The 22,056-nt window shown below is 38.5% G+C and overlaps 1 protein-coding gene across 3 annotated transcripts in view; it reads right to left on the bottom strand.

Moving 5' to 3' along the window:
- The window catches only part of LOC126234481 (arylsulfatase G-like), a 113,966-nt gene extending 92,262 nt beyond the window's left edge, over positions 1-21,704 (bottom strand). For 2 of the 3 annotated variants that reach the window (XM_049943172.1, XM_049943175.1), the window contains exons 1-2: positions 21,597-21,704; positions 20,954-21,017 (exon numbers count right to left, since the gene is read on the bottom strand). The gene's annotated coding sequence lies outside the window, so the exon portion shown is untranslated. The remainder of the gene's footprint in view (positions 1-20,953; positions 21,018-21,596) is intronic. The other variant, XM_049943173.1, reaches the window with a different exon arrangement.
- Positions 21,705-22,056: the final 352 nt, after the last annotated feature.

The raw sequence follows: 22,056 nt of genomic DNA, 5'->3' as shown, positions 1-22,056 counted from the left end.
GTCCACATGGTCGCGACGCACTTGGGCCGAGGGAAGCTTTTTGCCTCTGGGATGGTGAGAGCCATGATTTCTATATTACGGTGATCCACCCTGTTCATATGTGCCACCATTCTCCTGCATGTCTCCCATATCTGCTGGCTTGTCCGACATGTGAAGCGGTGTTCCAGGGAGTCTATTTGGTTGCACGGTTCACAGTTCGGCGACTCACCCATGCCGATGTGTGCTCGACTCTCGTTTGTGGGTATGGTCTTGTGTACGACTTTGTACCACATGTCTCTAGCTTCTGGAGGTATGGCTTTTTCTGAGAGATTCTTCCAGACTTGTGGCCAATTGTTGCCTGGAAGATTCGTCTCTGTTCTGCTTCTGTGATGTTTGCCTCATAATGTGCGATAGATTTTCCCTGCTGTTCTCGCTTCTCTAACTGCTAAGGTGGGTATGATGTAGCTACTGTCTATTATTATTTGCTTCCAGTGACTAGGGCTTCCTGTCAGGTAGACCATTCACCGGGTGCAAGTCTTTCAATTTGACGCCACTTCGGTGACTTGCGTGTCAATGGGGATGAAATGGTGATGATTAGGACAACACAACACCCAGTCCCTCAGTGGAGAAAATCTCTGACCCAGCCAGGAATTGAACCCAGGCCCTTAGGATTGACATTCTGTTGCACTGACCACTCAGCTACCGCAGGGTGGACATCAAAATCATTAAATTCTGGTATATAACCTCACTGGCTCACCCAGCAAATAACCCTCATTACAATTCTGATCAATTAATGTGTAACTACAATGCACTTCATGATGACAACATTCTGCTGAAATGTGTTGTACTAATAAACATTAGTAAAAAGTGACTAAAGGAGTAAAAGATATTTCATAAATTTATAACAGAGTTGCTGACCTCAGTCACTTCCATGCAACATGGATAAATTTATGTTAAATTTATTTCAGAGTTTATCACTCTAAAATTTGAATCATATACTGACTTGGTTGTGTAAATACTGTATCATTGCTTATATTCATGTTGTTATATATGTAAATTTCATTTGTACAGAGTGCTACTCTTCTTCATCAATGCAACTCTTGACATTAACAACTCACAGTGCATGGAGACAGTGTATATCTGTCTTATGAGCTGACTGGAAAAAGTTTTGTGTGCATGTCATGAGTATGAACTGACAAATGCTTTCTTATTATAAATCATATCTGACTTTGTATTTTTATTTATGTGTGTGTGTGTGTGTGTGTGTTTACATCAGAGAAGCTGAGGCCCAGTAGTGGAAATCTTAACAATTAACTGTGTCATTAACTGACTCAATTTTGATGGTACAAAGTGATATTCAGCCTGTTTGCATTGGGTGTTGGCACGCTAAAGAAACCTCAAAGGTGGGCCCAAATTGTGTGTTGCATTTATAAACTGTGGAAGGAACTGGTTTGTCAGACAATATTCTACAGTTGTGTAACATGTAAAACAATTAACTGCTTATCATATCAATCGACTGATCCACAATAACTGTAGTACTGTGTCTTATAGCAAAAATATATGTAGGCATTTACATTACCAATTTTACTTGAAAATTGTATAGTCTTCTGCACCAACTGAATAGTATCAGTATAATAAATTGAAAAAAGTTAAATTTCAAATACATTGGAAGATGTGGATGTATATGTCTTTTCTATTCAAAGTGCAATTTTTAATCAAATGGACTTAACTGAAAATCAGATTGGACAATATCATTCTTTTATTGCTAATTATTTAACTGAACAGAACTTTACTACAGATAAAACATGGTGCATATATGTGGAACATCTTTCACGACGAGTGGAATTATATAGGTCCCTACAGACAGTGTAAATCCTGTACTGAGTGCAAGAACTTTAAAACTTTACATGAATAGGTCACCAGAAGATTCCACTTTTATTACACATACATGTTTCATGTTATAAAACTTATATTCAAGCCACCGATGGATTACTATTGTCTTGAAAAAGTGGATAGTGTTGTCTGTGGAAATTAAATGATTTGAATTTCATGACAAACTTTCCCATCAGACAGGAGAGGGTACTGTTAGGCCTACATGTAAGCCATCTCTCTACAATCCAAACATTTTCTTGACAGTACACTGTTCCACATATCCTCAGAGTTTGGATGCATTTATAGTATTCTGCCCTATGTTATTTTTCACAAAAGGTGAGAATTTTATTTGATTATAATGCTAGAAATTAGAAAAATAAAAAACACAGCAAAAGGCATGTTCAAAGTCTGTGACTTATGGACAATAAATTACTCAATTTAATCAACAAAACGCAAGGACATCCTCACAAGAACTGAATATTAGAAGAATCAACATCTGACACATTGAACAAAGTTAACGAGTCTCACTTATAGAATTAAAACTCCATTTACAGGCAAAGCCAAGTCAAACGTAAAAATTTTGTTTATTAAAACAAGAATATGGTTGTTTATCACATTTGAATATATATATATTTTAGTATTCATTCTCTACCTGTCTGAATAATATCCAGATATATGTGCCCTATGTTTGGAATATTTAAAGTAACAGTAGAGTAAACCATTAAGAGCTAAAATGGAGACCTTTAATGTTTTGTATTTTGTAGACTTGAAAAATCTGGATTCATAACAATCAAATGTTGTTTATTTCATAAGACAAAGAAAGAATGGAGTTTTCATATGAAAACAATGGAAAGTTCAGGATGGAATAACAATAATATTATGAAAAGAATAGATTGTTGCTCACCATATAGAGGAGATGTTGAGTTGGAGACAGGTGCAATGAAAAGACCGATGTACAGCTAAGCTTTTGGCCAAAAGGCCTTCTAAAATAGCCACACACATACATTCTCACAATTCACTCAAACATGCCCACTGTCTCTGGCCACTGTGGCCAGACTGCAGACAGCAGTTGCATCTGATTGTAGCAGCAATCTATTCACCTTTTTTCCCACCTCTCCCACAATGGCGTTCCACATCCCACCGAACCTATGAAATATCCTTTTCCATCCCTACTCCCAACCCTATTACCTCCTGGTTCATATCCCTGTAACATATCTACATGCAAGACCTTTCTCGTACATCCTCCGAGCACCACCAACTCCAGTCTGTCACAGGCATTTCCTATTCCGTCAAAGGCAGGGTCATCTGTGAAAGTAGTCATGTGATCTAAGAACAGAGCTGCAACCAGTGTGTTGCTTTCTACATTGGCATGACAACTAATAACAGGCTGTTGCTCCGAATGAATGGCCACCAACAAACTGTGACCAAGAAACAGCTGGATCACCCAGTTACTGAACATACTGCCCAACATCATGTGCCTCATTTCAATGACTGCTTCACAGCCTGTGTCATCTGGATCCTTCCTACCAATGCCAGATTTTCTGAATTGCGCAAGTGGGAAATCTCCCTGCAGTACATCCTACATCCCCAAAACTTCCTTGGCCTCAACCTTCACTAGTCCCTGCAATCCACCTACCTGTCCCCTTCCCTACTCCCACTCCAGCACTACAAAGCTCTCTAATCTGCCAATGCACCCACCAGTCTTGTTTAGCAGCCCTACCCTGTCCATAACACATCTCTGCATGGTACCACAAGCAGCACTACATGTTGCCCCACCCCTACTCTGTTATCCCTCCCGCTGTCTGCCAATGCCTTGTCCTTAGCCCCACGACTTATGCCAGGTTCCTGCTACCATCATGTGCAGTTGCTGTTCACAGTTCGGCCAGAGACAGGGGTCAAGTGTGTATGTGAGCTGTAAGAATGTGTGTGTGTATCTTCTATTTGATAAGAAGTCTTTTGGCCAAAAGCTTAAATGTATAGCATCTTTTCATTAAGTCTGTTTGTGACTCATCATCTCCTCTTTAGTTAATGCTCACCATGTAACCAATTTTCAAGACACAATTCATGCAGCTCAACTGCTCTTTCAAGTCCTTCATTGTCTCTGAGGGAAATATAACTTTATCAGCATACCTCAATTTTTAATTCCTCTCCCTGAATGTTAATTTCCTTTCCAAGTTTATTCCTGGTTGGCTCTACTGCTTGCTCAGTATACATATTGAAAAATATCATGATAGTCTACAACCTTGTTCCACTCTTTTCAAAACTACTGCTTCCCTTTCATGTCCTTGGCCTCCTGTAACTAAAGTCTAGCTACTGTACAAGTTGTAGATAATTATTCACTTCTGTATTATAGCCCCACCGTCTTCAAAATTTCAAAGTGTATACTGCAGTCAACATTGTCAAAAGCACGTCAAAGAGTGTACTGCAGTCAACATTGTCTAAAGCTTTCTCTTAATATGAAAATGCTTTAAATGTAGGTTTGCCTTCTTGCAATCTATATTCTAAGGTAAATTGTAGGGTCAGTATTGTCTTGCAAGTTCCTAAATTCTAGACCCAAAACAATATTGCCTGAGGTGATTTTGTAACAGTTTTTCCATTCTTATGTAAATATTTGTGTCAGTATTTTGCAGCCATGACTTATTAAACTAATGGTTCAGTAAAATTCACACCCGACATCTGTTTTCTTTGGAATAGCAATAAAGTTATTAGAGATGGAGCACAAGCTGAAATTTGGCACAGACTGGAGATGGACGCAGCCATTAGCTTTTCAAATGAACAATCCCAAAAATTTCTGTGAACAATTAAAGAAACTGGGGAAAACTTAAAATTAAAGGCCATAGGAGGATACAAACCCAGGTCCTCCTAAATGCTAGTCCAGGTCTTAAACTTAGCTCATTTTTAGTGTTTAAACCAATCCATTGCATCAGAAGTCAATTTTTCTATGATATATTGCTTTTACCGATGGCATTAATAATTTCTTTTACTGACACGAAACAATGAATTCTTCATAGACAACAAATGCACTTCACCTTTAACGTTATCTGATTGAATTATGCAAGTCAGAGGTGGTATTATAAGTCTGTTGGTACAGAGTTCACTGAAATATGTAATAGTTTACATTCAGTGGTGCATGACAATAATACACACACACACACACACACACACACACACACACACACACACACACACACACAGGGTAAACAACAAAAACAAAAAAACATCTGAAAAATGGAAGTTAAGATAAACCAAAGTGAAACAGTGCTGCCACCTTAAAACAACATTAACATTGTACCACTAACACATTCCTTCAAGTGTTAATTATCGGTGATACTAACTTCAAGTAAGCTGTAACAAGGTTCTAAATTTTTCAATTTTTTTTGTACCTGGTGGTTTGTCAGAACATCTGATTGCTGCTCATTTGTGCTAATGTGCCTTAACAAAATTTCTCAGCAAAAACTTTCTCCCTCACAAATAAATTTTACTTTATGCTTTAATTTATATGCTTTAGCCTATGGTGGAACTGTGGGTTCTTGCAGTTATTGGCATGTTGTCTTCATAATGTACAACAGTGGTTTGACTGCCAGGAAGATCATAATACAAATTACTGAGCCAATAGGCTTTGCTAGTTGCCATGCTTATGGCTCTAAATTCTGGTTCTGTTCATGACAGAGACACTGTGGGTTGCTTCTTAGGTGCCCATGTAACATTACAACCTAAAACTTTGAAAATACAACTTTCTATCTATTCTGCCAGCAGCCGAATCAGAGTCAATATAACCAATTATGCGATTGGTACAGTTTTTATACTTAGCATATAACAGACTCAGTTTTAGGGTTCCCTTAATATAACATGGTATACATTTTAAAGCATTCCATAAATTCAGATTTGCACACAATTGGTATCTGCTTAGAATACTTATTGTTACACAAATATCTGGAATGGAGCTAACATGGCATACATCAGTGACTCTGTTAATTTTCTACATATTTATCAGTATCTTCATTTTCAGATTTTTCTCTTTTTGACACACTGTAATCAAAATTTTCCCCCACGGTATTTCAAACAGAATTACATTCAAAAATTTTCAATACTTTTTCAAGATAGCTACATCGACAAATAGTAATAGTAGCCTCCCTTAAATTTTGAACAATATTCATTCCCAAATAGTTCCTAATGTGAACTAGATCTTTCATTTTATAGTTATCACTTAACTAAAACTTTAAATTATTAGTTTCATTATGGGAAGTATGTATGTTTTATGCCTATTTTCTGTCTTTATATAAAAGCAATTCTCAAAACCGCTTCTTACAAATCCTAAGTCATTTATTACTGGGTGAAATTTAACATTCCAGTTTTTTGTTGAGTCCTTTAAACCAAACAGAGTCATTCCAAGTTGTTCATGTTACTGCAACATCCAGTAGCTAATTTAACATAGAAGTCTCCAACTATCTTTCCAAAGAGGAAAGCACTGCAAATATCCAGTAGATAAAAGAGAAAGTTATTCTCAATAAGAAAATAATAAAATAAAACCAGGAAAAATTTCACTGAAGTTAATTTTGCTGGACTGTATATTTCTGAATAAGTCAATTTTTGCTGGAGACCTGTAGCTACAACACAAATTTTATAAGGAACAACATGACCTTTCTCATCTCTTTTTCACCTAAAAATCCACACTTTGTGTCGATAACATTACAATCATTTGTCTTACACACATAATCCCATGTATTATTTTCTTCCAAGGCTTGCAGCTCTCTTGATATAGCATCTTTACAATTTTAGCATCACTACAAGGCATCACCTCAGAGTAGGTGATGGGGTCATCATCATTCAATGCAGTCAACAGGCCCAACTCATAATCCTCTAAGTAATTTGGGCCTTGAATATTCCTCCTGGGTCTCAGATTGTATGTTTTCTCATCCTCATCATCTACATTTTCCTCTGCATCCTCAAATGAAATTTCTCTGTTTTCTCTGTCTTCATTGATTTCATGTTCTTCTCTAAGCTGACTTCTATTTTCTTCCACAACCTCAAACCTCATTTCTTCTTTCTGCCAATCCAGTTCTGAAATTTTGTCTATGTTCTCTTCATCACACAACCAGTATCTGATTCTATTACAAGAACATCAGTTTTTTTCTCCCTTTCAGATACTGCTGGTGGCAAGAAAACCACATCTCAATGCACCTTGGGGCTTGTTTTAAAGGTATACATATTATGTACACCTTCACATCATTATCATAACTCATAAATAAACCATCTTGTTCTTTATGTCTAGTTTCAATCTCTTTTCTTTGGGTACAAGGACAGACACATGAACAACAAATATTTTCAAATCTTATAAACATAATTCTGTGCCATAAAAGGCTTCCAAAGGAGTTTTGCCTTCAACAAGACTTGGACCAGTTCAATTTAGTACATAAGCCACCACATTAAGTGCTTCAGCCCAGAAACGTTTGGGCATTCTTGAAATCAATTAATGACCATCTTCAACCAAGATGCACATTTCTCTCTTAACCCTTTCATTTTGCCTTGGCATGTACACAGTGCTTCTTTGATGGGTTATGCCATTTCCACTAAAAAATGTACCTAAGTCAGTATTCATAAACTCCACTCCATTATCATTTCCTCAAACTTTAATTTTCAAACCAGTTTCTCTCTCATCTTTTGCAATAAAGTTCTTGATCCAACCTTTAACTTCACCCTTCTCTTTCATAAACAATACTTTGCAATAACTGGAGTAGCCATCCTTCAAAAACAAAAAAAAAAATATTTCACTTGTCCAAGCAAGTTCATCTCCATTGGTCCACAGATGTCTGCAGGAACCAATTCAAGAGGGGCATTAGCTCTTGATGAACTGATGACATTCTGCACAGGTAACAAGTCACCAATGAAGCCCACTCCTTCATGTGACAAGAACTCTATCACATGTGTAATGCTCTGATGGCACCATTTTTTATGCCAAATAGTTAAGCTTTCAGCATGTTGAGACGAATCAATATTGGCCAATGAAAGCTCACTAGTGTCATTATTATCAACTACAATGCATTTTTTATCTGCACACATCACAGCAACCATTAACAGTTCTGACTGTGTTCCATTTACAGAAAACCACATATGATACATTTTACTTACGCATTTGGATAATGCACAAACTTACCCTTTTCTGTTCAAGAATTCACATTGTTCCTTGTTTAACACTAAACACATACCTTTGTGCAACACAATTCCCACACAATACAGACTGAATTTCAGTTCAGGACAAAAAGCACTCCACTAACTACTCTTTTGATAAACTCAACCCCATTCCATGCATACAGTTCCACGGTACTAAACCCAATCACATCAAGACGTTTACCATCATCCGCGGTAACTTTCATTGAGCTTTGCACATAGTTCAATTTCTTAAACAATTCTCTCTTATTGCACGTATGATCACTAGCACCTGTATCCACGAACCAATTATCTTCTGGACCAACTCCTTGACTCATACACATAAATGCATTCATATGCTGAGCCTTTTTACCTCCCTTGTACTTCAACTACCTGCAATCTGACTTCAAATGACCTCTCTCCTTACAATAATTGCAGCTTCTCATTTCTCTATTCACTTTGTTTTTGCTATCATCTGCAAAATGGCCCTCCTTATTGCAAACTGATTGTTTCTCTCTTTTTCAATATGCAGTCTTGAAGCTAACTTGTTAAATGTTTGCTTCTCAAGGGAGACAGACGTCCAGGTCGAACAGAAGTGTTTATATCTCTGGCAATAACATCAACACTTTGATTATTATCATTTTCTGTGACTTGCTTCAATTTAGTGTTGATTGCTTCCATTTCTGACATAACTGTAACAACTGACTTATTACCAAATTGGAGCAAGCAAAGGTTTTGCCGAAGTAGGTGAATGCTCACAGTGGACTCTTTCTTGTACGCATTCTTCAGTTCAGTCCACATGCTAGTTGATGTCATACATGAAAGTAGATGAGTTAGTGGCGCTAACTCCAATACAGTAAGGTCTGTGCTTTTGTGTCCTTTTCCAGTCATGTTTCTTCCTCAGCTTTAGTGGGCTTAATAGCTATGCCATTGATAATATCTAAAACACCTTTTCCTCTGAATATTACTTCCATTTGGAATTACCATATTGCCCAATTGTCCCCTCCAGACAACTTTAAACACTGATGCATAGGCCATTCCACTGTGCCATGCCAACACTATGCCAGTAATGTTAAATTTACTGTTACTTTTGATATTACCAAAAAAATTGCCACTATACTGATAAACATACTTATTCTCCTCGACCCATAACCTGTAATCAGGCACAATAATGCTCTATTGTAAGGCTGTTTGTACAGAGTTTATTGAAATATGTGATAGTTTACACTCAGTGGTGTAAGACAATAATACACATGTAGGATAAGCAACAAAAACAAAAAAATAAAAACATCTGAAAAATGGAAATTAACATAAACCAAAGATAAACAATGCTGCCATCTTAAAACAACACTAACAGTGTACCACTAACATATTTTATGAGTGTATGGTACATATAGGACTTTATTCTTTGAGACAGATTTAATATTTACAAAATGTGAGCCATTCAACCACTAAGAATAGCCAGATGTAAGAAACTGTAATCTCATGCATTATAAAACAATAAGATTTCGCTTTCAGATCATCTTCATGATTATATTTCATAATAAACATAGTTGAAAGCTTTGCCACTGTAAATTCTCCCAAAACTGCCAACAAAGCTGTGCCACTGTTTATGATGGTAGGTAGGGACACTGACAGCAATTTAACATGCTATGCTGACTTACAGTATCATTTCTCACTTGCTATGACTTTTGTACATATATCTGCTTACTGGTGCTACTGACACTTAAATATGAGAAATAAGCTACGCACCAAAGTTACACGTGAAAATTTTCTCTATATGAGAGTTGTAGCACAGAAGTTTAAAAAAAAACGTGACTTTTGTCATTACTTCAACACACTCTCTAAATTGCAGTCACTAAGTAACTCATCTGTAATTATGTATTTTAGACTGAGTGACCAGAAGTTGTGGAAATGGTTGACCCATTTAAAGGTGTGCTGTGTATGATGCCTGAATATTTCTACGAGAGGTGAATTGATGCAAGGGTAAATAAGGTAACCAAGCAGCCTGTTACAAACAGGCGTGAAACAAACATTGCAGCACGTTGAGAGTTAGCTGCCTTTGAACTTGAGATTATAACTGATGCAAAGTGCATACTGGAGAGTACACAAGACTTTACCTTTCCAAGGTCAACACCATCTAGGTTGGATCTTCAGTATCGAGGAGACAAGACAATGTTTGATGACTGGATATCGTGTCCCCTACACACACCTAAATGGAGGGATTTGAATGTGGGGCATTAGAAATCGATTCCTACCAGGATGTACAGAGACTAGTGCATTCCATAGCCTTTAGCAGCCAATGACTAAAATCATGACCAGTGTATTACCACAATAGTTTCTCTGTTCAAAAGTGTCATTCTGCTTGTATTGCAAATGAGGACTGTGAATATAACAAACTTTTAATTTCTATGAAACACAGCAGCCTCGATTTTAAAGTTGCTACTAGGTCAATTACAATTTAAACTGAATATAGTAAGGATCATATGGGCTTTTCATTTAAAATTTCACAAAATGTAATGACATATTATTCATTGGTAACTTCATTTATTTGTTTTATGCATCATAGCGTGTAGGGGAGGGCGAAAAGTCAACGAAGTCATTAACAAAGAAATGTATCTCTAATTCTTTTATGCATTCATCATATTTTGGCACCAATTGTATATATTTTGTTTCATTAAAGCAAATTTGTATTTGTGCCTGTACTTGTATTATTATTGTGTGAAAGAACTATTTATTTAACATAACATGCTACAGTCAAATGTTGTTTAGCAGTTAATCACAAATAGCATTTGTATCATTTGTCCAAAGTCCAGACACAAAATGAATAATAATATAATCAACTAATGTACACATCACATAAAATATAGCATACATTTCACTGGATACGTCAGTATCTTCCGCCCCACGACCACCTCCTCCTGCCCCTTCCTCCCGGTGTTAACAATATTTAGGGTTTAAATGTACACAGCAAACCCAACATATAGTGGCTGGAAGTCTACTCAGAGGCACAGTTGGTGGCAGTAGAAGGTTGGAACATCAGGTGTCCTTGTAGAGTCATGTCTATTGTGCATTTGGTGTTGACTGATGTCTCTGATCCGGTGTGAGTCTCAGATGGGATAGATGCCATGTTAAGTCTGTTGCTGGATATCATGATAGAAGCGCCACTGATGGCAATTTCCACTGTTCTATCACAGTTTACCCAAGCTATGTACAGAACACCATACAGTGGGTGGAGAGATTTTTCAATACAGCCATGTCAGATGAGAACTTTTTTAGATGAATGCAAGTCATAGAAAATATATGGTCAATGGATACTGTGCTCTTTTGCAACAGTGGGGCAGAGCTTACAAATCTGCAAGAGAAGATGGTGTGCAAGGATTGTGCTTCAGTGATCTGTTTTCATTTGTTGGTGAGGAATTATCCAAGGTGTGACAGCATTTGTCCGCATACTAATTCAGTAACTGCTGTATTCAGATCCTCTTTGAAATTCATTCAGAGATGTAGTATGACAATCAGGAGACTGTCAGATTATTGCTCTATTGTGTGGCATCTGACTGAGGCTTTTACTTGGTGATGGAGCTGTTCAACAACATCATTTTCAGGAGAGTGATAGGTACAGGTTCGAATTCAGTTCATGCCAAACCATGTTGAAAGTACTTTAAAGAGGTATCACTCAGACTGTTTGCCCTGATCAGTACATCTACATCTACATCATACTCTGCAAGGCCCCTATAGGTGTGTGGCGGAGGGCATTTCTGGTGCCACTAACTGATACCCCCAAACCCATTCCAGTCACAAATGAGATGTGGGAAGAATGCCTGTTGGTAAGCCTCTATATTAGCTCTAATTTCTTGAATTTTCTTGTCATGATCATTTCATGAGATGTGTGCAGGAAGTAATAATATGTTATCTGACTACTCATGGAAAGTGCTCTCTCGAAATGTCAGTAGTAAATGCACACACCTCTCTTGTAATGTCTGCCAGTGGAGTTTATTGAGCACCTATGTAAGACTCATTCTGACCAAATGATTTCATGTTGAAACACGCCACATCAGTATTGTTACTTAGGGTGCGCCGAAGCATCCAATCCACTCACAAAAAAAGATGTTGGCAACACTCAGTGCTGTTGCATCTTTCATTGGTTACGCTTCAGAGCAAGAAGAGAAATGGTTAGTTCCTCTCAGTCAATGTGGTAATAAAGAAGCAATGGCACTGATAAGGATCCATTTAAATAATTGACTTGGTGCAGTAATGTACTGATCAGAGCTGTAACGGTCCAAGTTATATTGTTGGGCTGACAAGCATTTCACAAGTAGATACATGGCTTACAATCACTCTCGATACATTATTTGGCCACACAAATAGTTTTTTTCACAAGTCATATAGTAACCCTTGCCTCTGAATAGGTGAGGCTATGGAAAGAGGAAATTATTTACTGTTGTAAATCAGCTGTAAAGAACACTTGCATTTATTAGTGATATGATTTTATGTCACAATATACTGCTATGTTTCAGTATGGTATCTGAAGATACAGCAGTGTTCCTGAAAATATTTCAAATATCTTTAGTTCATTGTTTCCTTCCTGGGCACCATTAAGTGCAATGATGTCAAGATGCTCTGCAATTGTGTCAATGCAGGATGTTTGTCTGTTCATCCATTCCAGTTGCCATCAACATGTTGAATATCTTTAGCAATCAGCACTATGAGGTCCAAATGAAACATCTGATGTTGTTGTACCTTTGCTAGCTTTGATGGAAAGTGAACACAAGTTCCTTATGATCCTCGATAAGGCTGAAATGTCTATCTTCCAGCGTGTGCCTTAATCTTTTGTTTGAGAAGTAGTATGTGGGCCAATTTGTTTTGATGCTCATAATTTATAACTGAAGAAAGTCAGAGACTGCCAATCATGTTGTACACATTGTTGTAATGCAGCTCCATTGGCAGCTTATGATGTGACCGCTGTAAGTGCGAGCAGTGCATTAGGAAGAGGATGAGCTAATCACACAGTCTTTGACTATGGTGAAGGATGGTTTCTTCCTGCTGCATGTCTTCTAGCTTGGCTGGTCCTTTTACAAATTCATTCTGAGATGCTGCCAATAATGCATGATTTCATGCAAACTGTACGTATAAAATTGTCAAGTGGGTAATGGAAATCGAGAGAAAGCTTCCACTGAGCTTTGAGGTGGTAGGTTAACTTTTGCTTTGGTAAGGTGGTCTGGAATTTTATTTCAGTTGCCTCAGATGCACAATTTGAGAGTTAATCACTAGACTGTGTTCTTATAGTCTAAGGGACTGCTATTTTCGATAGATGAACTGCTCTTGTAGGTAGGATAGTGCTCTGTCTTGCTCAGCGACATAGCAGGCAAATATATAGATATATTTTCCATGAAGCACCAGATACCCTGCACAGTCCAAATGGCATTTCAGGAAACCCGTAGTGTCCAAATGGAGTGCAAAGAGCAATTTTGGATATATCCGCAGTGCACTGAGTACACAGTAAATAATGCGAACAAGGTCGATCATGCAGAAAACTGTCTTGCCAGGAATGTGCATAGCAAAATCCTTTATAAGTGGCTCAGGATAGTGAAGGTGCTGACAAGCCTTCAGCAAAAGCTCTAGCCGCTTCCTTACAGCCTTTATTATTGCTTGGGATCACTGTTGTCCTAGGGCCTTTTATAAAACTGTCCTGGTTGGTTCACACTGATCTCTGTTTGAATGATGAACAATGGCAAATTCGCAAACTGCTGAGTGGAACACAATCATGAGTACTGGCCACGCAGTTGTCCCCTTACATCTTAAATATAGGTTTCAGGTCTGCCCCATTGCTGAGAAAATATCAGTCTTGTGTATTGGGACTGGAGTGTCTCCCCCTGAAAGGTCCGAACAAGTGCAGACTGTGGGTTTGCTGGTTATTGGGAGCTCCAACATTAAGTGGGGGCAATGGAGTCCCTAGAAAATTGCAAGTAGGTCATGTAGGAAGGCCAGCATCCACTCTGCTTCCTAGTACTCCTTCGTGCACCACGGTGCTGGTTAGGGGGAGAGAGGAGAGTTGCACTGTTATTTGCAATTGATGCATAGAGTCCAAATTGATTGTGTGGAGAAGATTGTGTAATGTTTCAGTCGACACAGCCCTTTCAGTTGCCTCCAAAAAGGCAAAGTGCAGTCCCATTGTCTTCTCTTTGGGATACCTACAAGACATAAATTGTGGTACAGGTAGCAATCATTAGCTGGTGTTGTTGGCTGTGGGTGACCATTACGAGACAGATTTTCAATTTTCAGTGTCTCACAACAGTGGATGACTGTCTGAGTACTGTCACTGTGGTGTACGCCAATTAGGTGGGCAACATTCTGTATTGACAACTGTTCTAGCCACTAAGTGACAATGCACGCACTCAAGAGCCTGACCAAAGTGATCCCACATTCCCAGTAGAACTAACTCTGCCCTTTGCTCCTGTAAAAGTAAATTTCGGTAATTATTTACTACAGATTTTGCAAATTTTAGAATTTTGTAAATAGGTTTAATAAAATGAAGAATTATTGAAAAATATTGCTGCCATCAGTTGCCATAGACAGTTGTCTCTCGTTTGATTTGTGCTTTGAAGATGCTGTTTGGTTTGTGCTTTGAAGATGCTGGATCGTTCACATGCAAAAATATTGGTGGTTGTCAAAGACATTACCTGGTTTCATCCCCATAAGCTATTAGAACTTTTAGTATGGGAGAGTCAAACTGCAGAGAAAAAGTACTAACTGAAGGCAGGATCAGAGTTGGCGGGGGGGGGGGGGGGGGCGGGGGAGGCGGGGGCAGTGTGAGTAGGGGTGGGGTGCGACAGAATGGGTTAAGCAGGGCAAAAGTAGCCCTTAGCCCGCCGGCCCGGATGCCTCACTAAATGGGAACTGAACGGAAGTTTTAAAATCTGCATCTACGATGGCATAGACGTTAACAAGCGTGATTTAAAAGATGAAATTTTTAAGTCAAACAAGATTTTTGCAGCTAATTTTCTGTGTGAACAGTTCCCCCCCCCCCCCCCCCTGCACATTCTCGATGCTGACTGTAAGTGCAATTTTAATAACATGTTTCTAAATATAATTGTAGCCTTCCAGATTTCCTGCACTTTGCCTGTTACTATTGCCCAAGCGGAGCGGTCATTGAGCATTTCTGGAAGCGTTAGAAGTTGCTTGAGAACTACAGAGGGGAACGAGCGGCTCGTCGGAGCAACTATGTTCATAATAGAGTAAAAGTTAGCCGTTCATTAGATTATGTCAGGGTTATGAAAGAGTTCGCGGAAAACTTTAAATATTAAAAACACTTCTTAAAAAATTATTTTTGCGTTAAATATTTTCCACTTTATCCAAAGAAACCAGGGACACGAAAATCCTAGGCGCCAGCTCTGACGAGAGGGGCTAGTAAATTATACAGGGTGGAGAAAAATTGTGTCACGAAATGTTAACCCTGGATAGCTGCTGCCAGTAGAATCTAAAATTACTGATGTTGTGTTGGTTGACAACGCACCATTTTTAAACTACGGACACTTGGCGCTACACGCTTCAGTTGACCGTGGAATTGCCCTGTTGCCGTTCGTCGGTTGACGGTCTGCGCAATGGAATAGGTCTTGCTGATTTTCTTGTCCAGAGCATCCCGCAACAGGGCAATCTCGCGGCCAATCGGAGCGCGTGGCGCCAAGTATCCGAAGTTTAAAAATTGTGCGTTGCCGATCTACACAACATTAGTAATTCTGGTTCCTACTGGCATCAGCTATCAAGTGTTACAATTTCGTGACACAATTTTTCTCCACCCTGTATATACCTTCCGCCTTTCCTTCTTGCTTCCTCCAATGTCGAATCTCGTTCCAGTCATCCATCGGCAGAAATTGGGTAAAATCGGAAGCCTTCTCTCATGTACTGTAGAAGCTTCGGACCCTCATGACGATCTTTGACATTCACTTCTTTTTGTTGAGTAATCCTACAGCTGTCACCGCATCTCTGCTGCAAAACTCCTCGATCTCGCCATTCTTCCCCATCCTCTCCTATTCCTCTTCTCTCAGTCGCCTCTTGGATACCGCCAGAAATCCTACAATATTGTAACAAAGTAGAAACAAGTACTACATACCTGAACATGAGCGAGCTATGTAGTCATCATTTGTGTGAACCAGGTGCACTGTTGCCACGTTACTCAAGTTAGCAATAGGTATATGTTCAGTAGCTGTCATTTCTTTGTGATGCTGTATGGATGAAATGACACTGTACGAGGGGCGTTCAATACGTAACGCAACACACTTTTTCTCGGCAGATTTCGATTAAAAAAATTCGGAATATATTGTGGGGTATCGTGAAATACTCCCGCTTCAGCCCTTATAATTTCAGGAAGTTCCAATGCATATCGACGATATACATACCCCTGAAATTGGCGTCTATAATGGAAGAGAGTTCCAAGCAGAGAGCTGTCATTGAGTTTCTTTTGTTGGGAAACCTGAGCATCGCAGATATTCTTGGCGCTTGTAGAATATCTACGGCAGTGCACAAAAGTGCGAGTCGTTGTACGAGGAGTCTGTTATCATCAGAAGGTTGCGCAAATCTGTCCATCTCCTGCGTACTGGACAGCACCATACAGCTGTGACCCTTGAAATGTTGAAACATGTGGACACTCTCGTTTAAGGTGATCACAGAATAAAAGCTCACGGCCGGCCGAAGTGGCCGCGCGGTTCTGGCGCTGCAGTCTGGAACCGCGAGACCGCTACGGTCGCAGGTTCGAATCCTGCCTCGGGCATGGATGTGTGTGATGTCCTTAGGTTAGTTAGGTTTAACTAGTTCTAAGTTCTAGGGGACTAATGACCTCAGCAGTTGAGTCCCATAGTGCTCAGAGCCATTTTTAAAAGCTCACATGAAATTGATGGCATTTCCAGCAGGATAATAAAAGCTTGTTCCCAAGAGATAAGCGGGGTTCTTAGCCACATATGTAATAGCTCTCTGATGCAGATAGACTGAAGTATGCGATTGTTAAACCACTACATAAAAAAGGGGATACGTCTGATGTCAACAACTACCGCCCAATCTCTCTTCTGACTGCCTTATCCAAAATTCTTGAGTAGAGTAGCTTCACACCTATGTAAAAATAAAATTTTAACAAAATGTCAGTTTGGTTTTCAGAAAGGTTTATCAACGGAAAATGCTATATATACTTTCACTAATGAAATATAAATGCTCTGAGTAATCGGAAGTCACCTGTTGGGATTTTTTGTGATCTCTCAAAGGCTTTTGATTGCGTAAATAATGGAATACTTCTAGATAAGCTCAAGTACTGTGGTATGAATGAGACAGCGCTCAAAAGGTTTAAATCATACCTAACTGAAAGAGTGCACAAAGTTGAAATAAGTAGTTCACATAATATACAAAAACTGGTGATTTCTCAAACTGGTGAACAATCAAGAATGGGGTGCCGCAAGGTACAGCCTTGGGTCCTCTGCTGTTCTTAATATATATTAGTGACTTGCCATTCTATATTCACGAAGATGCAAAGCTGGTACTTTTTGCCGATGATATAGCTATCACACCCAACAGACAAGAATTAACTGGTGAAATTGTAAACAATGTTTTTCAAAAAATCATTAAGTGGTTCTCTGCAAATGGGCTCTCATTAAACTTTGAAAAAACACAGTACATGAAGTTCCACACAGTAAATGGATTGACACCATTAATAAATATAGACTTCCATCAGAAATCGGTAGCTAAGGTAGAATATTCGAAATTTCTATGTGAATGCATTGATGAGGAGTTGAACTGGAAAAAACACCCTGAAGATTTGCTGAAACGTTTGAGTTCAGCTACTTATGATATTAGGATCACTGCAAATTTTGGCGATATATATCTCAGTAAATTAGCTTTTCATTCTCTCCTTTCGTATGGCATCATAATCTGGGGTAACTCATCATTGAGTAAAAGAGTGTTCATTGCACAATAGCGTGTAATCAGAATAATTGCCGGAGCTCATCCAAGATCATCCTACAGACACTTATTTAAAGATCTAGAGATCTTCACTGTAGCCTCACAATATATATATATATTCACTTATGAAATTTGTTATTAACAATCTGAACGAATTCAAAAGTAATAGCAGTGTACATGGCTACAACAGTAGGAGAAAGGATGATCTTCACTACTCAAGGTTAAATCTAACTTTGGCTCAGAAGGGGGTAAATTATGCTGCCACAAAAGTGTTTGGTTTCTTACCTAATAGCATCAAAAGTCTGACAGATAGCCATATAGCACTTAAAAGGAAATTAAAAGAATTTCTTAATGGCAACAACTCCTACTCATTAGATGAATTTTTGGATATAGTAAGTGGGTAATTCCCCCCCCACCCCCACCCCACCCCCCACCCCCGCAAAAAAATTAAAAATATTAAGTGTCATGTAATATTTTGCGTAATGTAATATCTTGTATAGACACCTTTTATTAACCTGACATGTTCCACATCTTTACGAAGTGTCCTATTCATGATCTATGGAACAAATACTAATCTAAACTAATCTCTAATCTACAGTCAGACACCTAGTTGCTAAACTGGATATCTCTGTTGGTAGTAATGACATACTTGCTCAACAGTTGTGGTAATCAAAAGTGTGTTCTCACTTGGTTCGTCGTCACTTAAGAGAAGACAATAAAGGTCTGCCTCTGCAGAAATGCTTGCATGTTACGAGGAAGAGAGTGACAATTTTTCGTCGAACTGCATTGCAAGCCGTGAAACATCAGTTCATCACTTCGAACTGGAAATAAAACGGCAATCCATGGAGTCGCACCACACCACCTGTCTTCGAAAGAAAAAGTTCAAAGGCACACGCTCAGCCTGTAAAGTCATAGTGACGGTCTTCTGGGACTCTCAATGGGTTATTCTGTTTGATTTCCTCCCTCATGGTGCAAGGATCAACTCGGAATCGTATCGCGCTACCCTCAGGAAATTGAAGAAACGACTTGAGTGTGTTCCTCGCCACAAAAGTGCAAACGAACTTCTCCATGACAACGCAAGGCCTCACAAGTCTGCACAGACGAGAGGAATTCACAAACCTTCATTGGCCCGTTGTTCCCCATCCACGCTACAGCCCAGATCTCGCTCCTTCCATCTGTTTAGTCCAATGAAGGATGCACTCCGCAGAAAGTAGTAGTGCATGAATAACGGGGAGGTTTTTGATGCAGCAAGGGGCCAGCTCCATTGTCGACCCGTGGAGTTGTACTATTCGGGCCTCCCAGTAACATGGCGTAAGGCTGTTGCATTCAATAGATATTATGTTGAAAAATATGGTTTTGTAGCCAAAAGAGTGGGCTTAATATGGTGTACTAGAATACGGAGTAAAAGCAACCTACGTTCAGAAAAAAATGTGTTTTACTACTTGTTGACTGACTCGCGTAGAAATGGCAATATGTCAACAGTGTGCTTTTATAGACATGAGGCGAGGGCTAGGTACGGTTAAGACAGGTCCTTGAGAGATAGGTGAAATAACGTAACCATCCCCTGTTAACTCTTAAATGATTGCATTTTTCTTTCTTAAATTTTTTTCTCTTTCTTTTTCGGGTCAGTCTGTGGCTTCTGTGAGCCCACACTTGCCTTGCCATATCTTCGATACGGCCCTGCACACTCTGTCAAAGCTTAAAATTACTCTTTGTGGCATGTACGAGATAGACTGAACAGTGTGCCAAGCCGCAGCGTCTCATAAACAATTGGAAGTACAATCTGCTGAGTTGCGCTCAAAAGGAGAGGTACCCAGCGGTGCTATCGACTTTTTGAAATTATCCATACGGTGATGTATGTTAAGCTCCCAGGTATCACACACTGCAGCTATTCGCCCGAGTGGGCACTCATTTGCAAGTAACTGACGAAAAAAATCGGAATTTTGTGTGACACTCAATAGCGTTAACAAAGTTGCGTTTTAGAGTCTGGTTGCGTGGTATAACGGATAGCATAACAGTTTCACTTGTAGGGGCTTGTGGGCTCGAATTATTATTATTTTCAAATCTTTATCGAAACAACTTTGATCGTAATTTTTATTCAACTGATTGATTCAAAAGTATTTTTTTTATTTTTATTCCTTTGTCACATTATTTTAATCACCATATGAACTTTTTCATTTTTTCTTTGTATTATTATTCTTCTTCCAATCGGAATTTTTGTAAATACGAGTTTAATTATATTTTCCCGTTATAATATTCAATTATTTGAAAATTCCAACCTATCAGTTAAAAACAAAAGACGAAAGAAATAACCAATTTATATTTGTGCAATGGTGTGAAAAATATATTTTTATTACCAGATGCGCAATTTTTTTGCATAGTAATCGTCATACTAACGTTTAAAACACAACCTAAATACCTATTGCACTGTGGACAAAATATCACAGATGAAAATTTAAATGAAAGACGGGTTTATAAGTAAAACGAAATTCAAGTAAAATGAGAAATAGGTATAATGAACGCAATAATGTGGACGAAAAATCATGGCGTGAAAAAAACGAAATTAATACATAAAATTAATTAAAAACATACGTACAAATATTTCAAGTGGAGAAAGAGTTTTAGGAAGGAAAATGAGAGCAAATGAAGAAGCTGGTATTATGATTAGAATTATTGACAAAGGAATGGAATTAGAAAATTACATTTGCATCAATTAATTGAATAAAACTTATGATCAAAGTCATATCGATAAATATTTGAAAATAAAAAAAGATTGGAGCCCACAATTTACATGTGAAACTGTTAACCTGTCCATTATACCACGCAACAAGACTGTAAAACGCGACTTTTTTAACACTATTGAGTGTCATATAAAATTGCGGTTTTTTTTTTTTTTTTTTTTTTTTAGGGGGTGGAGATTTTAACCTATATCACCGTAGGCCTATAGATAGTTTCAACCAGTCGATTGCACCTCTGGGGACCTCTCCTCGTCAGTAAAGAGGTTTATTCTTACCTCCAGTACACAGATGGCTCTAGACGGTCATGTTTTGCGGTCAAAGGTTGTAGAGTAGAGGTTCCTGATTGGAAATCATAAATTATGCAAGTTATGAGGATACAGCAAAACTTATTCTGAACAGTAACATATTTGGAATAAAAGGGCTTCAGATGAGTAGAAAATACATTCTACGTTTATAGAATCAAACTAAACCCCGTTTTAAAATTTCTCTCTGCTCTGATTTTTGCTCCTATTTTAGTGTGACACACACTACTACGTTATAATTTGGAAGAAGTTACTCATCTGCTATAAACAGCATACAAATTACATGTTAAAGAAATACTCCATGGACTTATAATTTTCTGTGCAGTGGTGGTACCTATTTAAAATGCGCGCCGCGCTAAATGCCTGTATAACCTAGTGGCAGAGTTTGCTCGTGTTGCTTATGAAGCACGTAGGTAAGAAGGGTATAGGCAAGCGTCTCGTTCCTTAGTTTAGGGTAACTTGTACTAATACCGCTCACAACACGAATTCTTTAATTACGTACTTGCGATGTGCCATAGGCTAACTAATCTATTCATTGGCGGAAAACTATTACTAGTATTTGTCACGAGTAATCAAGATTTACAATGTGTACTATTAACTAATATAATGAGTGCACCTTATATCCTCATCTGAAAGGAACGAGCGTTATAGTGAAGCACACGACGAAACGACAACCTCGTATTGCAATTCTAACCTCCTCTGGCACGCCGCAGCCTTGACATCTACGCCTCAATATACAGGATCGCCAACTTATGAAGTGAAACCCACGTTCAATTCGTGCTGAACCACGGCTTCCTGACGAAGCACTTACCGACTTAGAATGCAATATGTGTGCGAATAGCAAATTAGTGTACAGAGATTTTACGCTATAATTTAATTAAGGCATCTTAGATTTCAATTCTTGATTTCATATAATACGGAGATGTAAATGAACGTATGCTACTTTTAAAAACTTCACAATCAATTTCATATTTTTCCTAGTCACAGGGACAAGATGTTGCTCAGGCACCAGTACTACCAATGACAAATCCTGAATCGCAGATTGTACCACGGATTGTCCAATGGGCGCTTTATGA

The sequence above is a fragment of the Schistocerca nitens genome, chromosome 2 (genome assembly GCF_023898315.1).
Source record: "Schistocerca nitens isolate TAMUIC-IGC-003100 chromosome 2, iqSchNite1.1, whole genome shotgun sequence".
NCBI classification, from domain to species: Eukaryota; Metazoa; Arthropoda; class Insecta; order Orthoptera; family Acrididae; genus Schistocerca; species Schistocerca nitens.
This window is presented reverse-complemented; position numbering and strand designations above follow the sequence as displayed.